This window comes from Engystomops pustulosus, chromosome 10, assembly GCF_040894005.1.
Source record: "Engystomops pustulosus chromosome 10, aEngPut4.maternal, whole genome shotgun sequence".
NCBI classification, from domain to species: Eukaryota; Metazoa; Chordata; class Amphibia; order Anura; family Leptodactylidae; genus Engystomops; species Engystomops pustulosus.
This window is the reverse complement of record NC_092420.1, coordinates 96,761,043-96,769,042: the sequence shown is the minus strand read 5'-3', so window position 1 is coordinate 96,769,042 and position 8,000 is coordinate 96,761,043.

Sequence of the window (8,000 nt, the reverse complement as noted above, 5' to 3'; positions counted from 1 at the left end):
CACAAAGTCCATCTGTCCTAGTGACTCAAACCATGTACTATTTATTAGTTTTTGTGTTAGGGCCATCCCTTTTATCAGTCTTGACCTCCTATCAACTGAAGGAGAAGAACCAGTATGGAAGTTGATCGTAGACTTCATCCGAGATGGGGTTGGGTTGTCGTAGGTGCAGCCACATGACAAATACACAACGCTCATCCCTCTTCTCGTCTTATGGGTAACCAGGCAGTTCAACAATTGCAAAAATTCCCCCAAAAAATCACATGATGGTCACATCCAAGGTCTCTTTACCTTTGGCCGATGTGTAAGCGCTCACCTTCCCTTTAAGCGTCCGTGTCTGTCTCACCCAGGGAACTATCTGTGACACCATCATTGTACGGATTGCTGATTAATTCGTCTACTTTAGGGGAGACAAATGTTCTGTGTGTGTATGAAGAATGGACTGAAATGAGTAATATGGATTTGGGAAGGCTTGATTAATGTGTTGATATTGTAGTGCTAATCTTTGAGCGTAATCTTTCCTAAAATGTCCCTCGTTCTCTCCCGATAGCTGGAGATAGGAGTCTCTTTCATCATCCTGTTAGGTTCCTTGTCTGGTAACATTGTAGCCGCTCCGTCACCTGCCGTGTTGGACACAGACCCTTCTTTTGCATCTGTGGGTCCTGATGGCTACCTCCCTGCTGGTGTTCCTTTTCGTGATCTTTAATTAGATTCGTTACAAAGTGTGCTCCATTATCAGGGCAGGCTCCTCCGTCATTGTCCTGACATTGTCCACCTTTTGACTTTTTTACTACTTTAATTATTCGGTTTGCTTTTTTTAAAAAAATCTAACTAAAAAAAAAGTAACAAAAATTTTTTTATTCAAAATTAAATAATAAAATAGAATTGAGCAAATAATTAACCAAAAAAAATTCCAATTAAAACTTATTACAGAGGTTTTAAAAAATCAATTACCCGATCTAAAGACTTAATGGTTTGGTGGGTTCACATATTTACCCTAGTGAGGGGCTAATAACTGCAATGGTCTCGTCAGCGGTAATGATATAGGTGGCCCACTTTGTACAGGGTGCCCTATCTTGCCAAGGAGACAGAGAGAGAGATGCAATTTTGTAGCTAAAAATTGGGCCCAAATTCAATGTCAGAGCCTATACATTCCCTTATAGAGAGTTCCTTATATACAGAGTGCACCAGTATACAGACTCCCATTTCAGTGTCCTTCATATACATGACCCATATATATGATGCTGGGAAGAAAGTGCCCCTATATACAAGGCCCCATCCTTATAGGACCTCGATATTAAATATCTTAACCATGGAGAGGCCCCCCATAATTAGGGCCCCAATTACAGATTGCCATAATTTACAATGCCCCATTGCCACAGTGCTCAACCCCGAAAGCCCCCCTATTTACAGGACCCCATCCAAAGAGTCTCCTACAGTGTGTATACATAGTGAGGGTGCCGCCATATATAATGCCCCATGCAGAACACCTTTACATGGTCCCATAAACTGGGAATACTTGTGTCTGATTGTGGATAGAGGTTGTTATTTACATAAGTGGAATAATTTATGGAGCCTTGAAGTTCTCTTAGATACATTGCCACATCCATTACCTACTTTAAGTAGGGAGTTCACCAAGTAGAGTACCCCAATATAGAGGCGCCTTAATATACAGTGACCCAGACAGAAAATATGAATGTATACAGTTTGCTATGCAGATACATCTAGAGAGTCCATTCAAAGAGTCTATCTAGAGAGTCCACCTAGAGAGTTCATCTAGCGAGTCCATCCATAGAGTCTACCTAGAGAGTCAATGCAGAGTCTATCCAGAGAGTCCATCTAGAGAGTCCATCCAAAGAGTCTATCTAAAGAGTCCATCCAAAGAGTCTATCTAGAGAGTCAATGCAGAGTCTATCCAGAGAGTCCATCCAAAGAGTCCATCTAGAGAGTCCATCCAAAGAGTCCATCTAGAGTCCACCTAGAGAGTTCATCTAGAGAGTCCATCCATAGAGTCCATCCATAGAGTCCATCCATAGAGTCCATCCAAAGAGTCCATCCAAAGAGTCCATCCATAGAGTCCATCCATAGAGTCCATCCAAAGAGTCCATCCAAAGAGTCTATCTAGAGAGTCCATCTAGAGAGTCCATCCAAAGAGTCCATCTAGAGTCCACCTAGAGAGTTCATCTAGCGAGTCCATCCATAGAGTCTACCTAGAGAGTCAATGCAGAGTCTATCCAGAGAGTCCATCCAAAGAGTCCATCTAGAGAGTCCATCCAAAGAGTCTATCTAGAGAGTCCATCTAGAGAGTCCATCCAAAGAGTCCATCTAGAGAGTTCATCTAGAGAGTCCATCCATAGAGTCCATCCAAAGAGTCCATCCAAAGAGTCCATCCATAGAGTCCATCCATAGAGTCCATCCAAAGAGTCCATCCAAAGAGTCCATCCATAGAGTCCATCCAAAGAGTCCATCCAAAGAGTCCATCCATAGAGTCCATCCAAAGAGTCCATCCATAGAGTCCATCCATAGAGTCCATCCAAAGAGTCCATCCAAAGAGTCCATCCATAGAGTCCATCCAAAGAGTCCATCCAAAGAGTCCATCCATAGAGTCCATCCAAAGAGTCCATCCAAAGAGTCTATCTAGAGAGTCCATCTAGAGAGTCCATCCAAAGAGTCCATCTAGAGTCCACCTAGAGAGTTCATCTAGAGAGTCCATCCATAGAGTCCATCCAAAGAGTCCATCCATAGAGTCCATCCAAAGAGTCCATATAGTGCCCTAGTTTGTGCTCATATAAGGTGCCCTATCCGAATGTGATGCCCAGTATTAGATTATAATATAGGTGGATTGGGCGGTAGCCTGGGGCCCAAGTCTTCTAGGGACCCATGGCCACCCAAACCACCCACCAATTTCAACCTTGAAATCCTCATACATCTGTTCCTGCTGTCACATGACCCCTGTTGGTGACATATAATGTGCCTTAACCAGAGAGTGTCCTCTAGGTGCCATCCTGATGGCTTCCCATGTACAGTCTCCATTTACCCGCATATAATGCCCCATCCTTAGAGCATATACATTGTACAGGTAGAAAGTGTCCCCAACCAGAGACCCCTGACCGATACCTACCTCCACCTTATCCCCAAACCTGTTCGGCGTATGTGATCTCTAATATTTATACCAAATGATGGTCAGAAATTGCCATCACTCCATTGCTGATATTGGGCCAGTAACCATTGGACAGAAAAATCCTAAAGATGATGAGGTCATCGCTGAGGTTCTGTTACATTGTCAATGCGACGACTTATAGGACAACGGATGGAAAAATCTGTAAAATCAATGGAAAAACTGATTCCAATTCACTTCAATGATATTTATATTTTTTATTAGTTACTTTGTATCTGGAGAAGACCCTGAGCAGTGACTTCTGTGAGTTGTGGTCACTTTTGGGGGTCATTATAAGAGCATCAGAGCCTGGATGTGATACATCTCTGATATCCTCGGATATTTCTGCTCCCTCCGGCCTCGGCCATTGTCATGCAGATCGTCTTAAACAATTATTTGATCAGGTCACTGGATTTGGAGCAATTGCCTTTTTGTAGCTCAGAATCACATCATTAAGGGATTAATTGGAAATGCCAATCACCGGCGGAGCTGCTCTCTATTCATTGCAGTATGGATCCGCCATCGAACAGGTAATTACACTCCGTATTGACAGCGGGAATGACGGCGCTAACGACTTGTGACTGGTGAGTAAATACTGCAACCAGACAGGAAACAGGAAACCTGAACCGACAAGAAGAACAAGAACACTAAACGCTGCAAAAATTCATCCGCATCATGTAATATAATGGAAAAGTCATGAGAGTATAATCAGTGGTCAGTCGTCATCCTCCAGAGCTGCACTCACTATTCTGCTGCTGGTGCAGTCACTGTGTACATACATGACATTACTTATCCTGTACTGATCCTGAGTTACATCCTGTATTATACTGCAGAGCTGCACTCACTATTCTGCTGCAGGTGCAGTCACTGTGTACATACATGACATTACTTATCCTGTACTGATCCTGAGTTACATCCTGCATTATACCCCAGAGCTGCACTCACTATTCTGCTGCTGGTGCAGTCACTGTGTACATACATGACATTACTTATCCTGTACTGATCCTGAGTTACATCCTGTATTATACTCCAGAGCTGCACTCACTATTCTGCTGCTGGTGCAGTCACTGTGTACATACATGACATTACTTATCCTGTACTGATCCTGAGTTACATCCTGTATTATACTCCAGAGCTGCACTCACTATTCTGCTGCTGGTGCAGTCACTGTGTACATACATGACATTACTTATCCTGTACTGATCCTGAGTTACATCCTGTATTATACTCCAGTGCTGCACTCACTATTCTGCTGCTGGTGCAGTCACTGTGTACATACATGACATTACTTATCCTGTACTGATCCTGAGTTACATCCTGTATTATACTCCAGAGCTGCACTCACTATTCTGCTGCTGGTGCAGTCACTGTGTACATACATGACATTACTTATCCTGTACTGATCCTGAGTTACATCCTGTATTATACTCCAGAGCTGCACTCACTATTCTGCTGCTGGTGCAGTCACTGTGCACATACATGACATTACTTATCCTGTACTGATCCTGAGTTACATCCTGTATTATACTCCAGAGCTGCACTCACTATTCTGCTGCTGGTGCAGTCACTGTACATACATGACATTACTTATCCTGTACTGATCCTGAGTTACATCCTGTATTATACTGCAGAGCTGCACTCACTATTCTGCTGCAGGTGCAGTCACTGTGTACATACATGACATTACTTATCCTGTACTGATCCTGAGTTACATCCTGCATTATACCCCAGAGCTGCACTCACTATTCTGCTGCTGGTGCAGTCACTGTGTACATACATGACATTACTTATCCTGTACTGATCCTGAGTTACATCCTGTATTATACTCCAGAGCTGCACTCACTATTCTGCTGCTGGTGCAGTCACTGTGTACATACATGACATTACTTATCCTGTACTGATCCTGAGTTACATCCTGTATTATACTCCAGAGCTGCACTCACTATTCTGCTGCTGGTGCAGTCACTGTGTACATACATGACATTACTTATCCTGTACTGATCCTGAGTTACATCCTGTATTATACTCCAGTGCTGCACTCACTATTCTGCTGCTGGTGCAGTCACTGTGTACATACATGACATTACTTATCCTGTACTGATCCTGAGTTACATCCTGTATTATACTCCAGAGCTGCACTCACTATTCTGCTGCTGGTGCAGTCACTGTGTACATACATGACATTACTTATCCTGTACTGATCCTGAGTTACATCCTGTATTATACTCCAGAGCTGCACTCACTATTCTGCTGCTGGTGCAGTCACTGTGCACATACATGACATTACTTATCCTGTACTGATCCTGAGTTACATCCTGTATTATACTCCAGAGCTGCACTCACTATTCTGCTGCTGGTGCAGTCACTGTGCACATACAAGACATTACTTATCCTGTACTGATCCTGAGTTACATCCTGTATTATACCCCAGAGCTGCACTCACTATTCTGCTGCTGGTGCAGTCACTGTGTACATACATGACATTACTTATCCTGTACTGATCCTGAGTTACATCCTGTATTATACCCCAGAGCTGCACTCACTATTCTGCTGCTGGTGCAGTCACTGTGTACATACATGACATTACTTATCCTGTACTGATCCTGAGTTACATCCTGTATTATACCCCAGAGCTGCACTCACTATTCTGCTGCTGGTGCAGTCACTGTGTACATACATGACATTACTTATCCTGTACTGATCCTGAGTTACATCCTGTATTATACTCCAGTGCTGCACTCACTATTCTGCTGCTGGTGCAGTCACTGTGTACATACATGACATTACTTATCCTGTACTGATCCTGAGTTACATTTTATTGTTTAGTATTTTATTGCTTGTCAAAAATAAAGCTGTGTTCAGCCTGTTCTTTCTGATACATGACTATTATGTTACAATGAAAGGACATCTATTATTCCCGGTGCACTCACATTACCACAAGCGATGGAATCTCCTTCTCTTTCAGTACAGGGTCGCTATTCAGAGGCACATGTGCCATTTACCCAAAATAACCGCTGGCCTCGACCCTGCATCAAATATGATAATTTCTGATTAAAAACCATAAAGATTTTTATGCAGCGGCAAACAAAGGCGGCCATATATTGGGGGGTGATCGGCGGAGCCCCGAGCGGACAGCGCGCCATTGTGAGCGCCGGGGCTCTGGGATTTTTTTGCGGGTTGGGGGCTTCATCCAGACATTAGTCAGACGTTGGAAATGTTTGAGGATCTCTCAAAAACCTCTTTGTCGTGGAGCAAAAGAAAAACATTTTTGGTGTTCCTCTCCCTCTGTTGCTTTCTGCTATTACAAGTGCACAGTTAACGAGGCTGTGAATGATCCGTCCGGATATGATCCATATTATATTGTGCTGTGAAAATGGAAAGAATAGGCTAATTCTGTTCTCGGGGGTTAATGTAATTCGCTCCCGTCCAGTATGAAGGGGCAGCACAATGGCGGCTTTGTGGGCAGCCGCGGGCAGCTGTGCCGGACGCTCACCATCTCCAGTCCTTTGTAGGACACATAAATGGGGACTATTGTCGCCTCTTCCCTCCATGTTTTTGGGGCCTGTTCAGACATCTTGAATGTTTTCACAGATAAACAAAGGTATTCCAAACGCGGAGCCTACTTACAGCCCGATGATGAATGCCGCCACAATACGGGGCGCTCAACGCGGCTGGATGTGGGGCGGATTGTGGGAGAACGGGCGCAACGGATCACAGGATTCTGAGTCACATCGATAATCACGGCCCCTTGTCTGATGGATAAACATTTGGATGAACTCAGACCCGGAGCTGTAACAGTAACGGCACCTTAAAAGGTTCTGGTGTTGGTGCTCAATGGAAGAACTGTGAATGCAGCTCTGAAGGGAACCTGTCAGGAGGTGTGACAGTGCAGGCTGCAGCCAGTGTTGTGTATTGTCCCTGGAGAGATGTGTAATGTGTATGTCCTTAGTAGTAGCAAGACTGTGATATATGGATTTATGTTCCAGGATTGCAGCTTCTCCGAAGTGCACTGGAGGCGTGTCCTCACACTGCTGTGCTCTGTACTCTCTGTGGACAGTGTTGTGCATTGACCCTGGAGAGATGTGTAGTCAGACCTTTGTGTATGTTGTTAGCAGCAGCAGGACTGTGATGTATGGATTTATATTGCAGCATTGTGGCTTCTCTAAAGTGCACTGGGGGCGGGTCCTCATACTGTTGTACTCTCTGCAGACAGTGTCAGGTAGTGTCCCTGGAGAGATGTGTATGTTGTTAGTAGCAGCAGGCCTGTGAAATATGTATATTCCAGGATTGTGGCTTTTTCCAAAGGGCACTGGAGGTGTGTCCTCACACTGCTGTGCTCTGTGCTCTCTGCAGACTTTGTTAGGTATTGCTCCTGGAGAGATGTGTAATCAGACCCTTGTGTATGTTGTTAGTAGCAGCAGGACTATGAAATATTGATATATATTCTAGGATTGTATGTTCTCTCCGTTTTTTCGTGGGTTTCGTCTGGGGCCTCCGGTTTCCTCCCACGATCCACATACTGGTAGTTTGATTAGATTGTGAGCCCCATGGGTACAGGGACTGATCTGGGAAGCTCTGTGCAGCGCTGCGTAATCTGTGTACGAGCTATATAAATAAAGGAATTATTATTATTCTCCAAGTGCACTGGGGGTGTGTCCTCACACTGCTGTGCTCTGTGCTCTGTGCAGCCAGTGTTATGTATTGTCTCTGCAGACCCCTATGTTAGGTCTGTGATTCCCTTTTTCTGAGAGACCCAAACACTCCCATATTTCTCAAAAAAATGACCTTGTTATACGGTAACTGATTACTTTATATTAAAATCATTTGACCAAATTATTTTAAATGA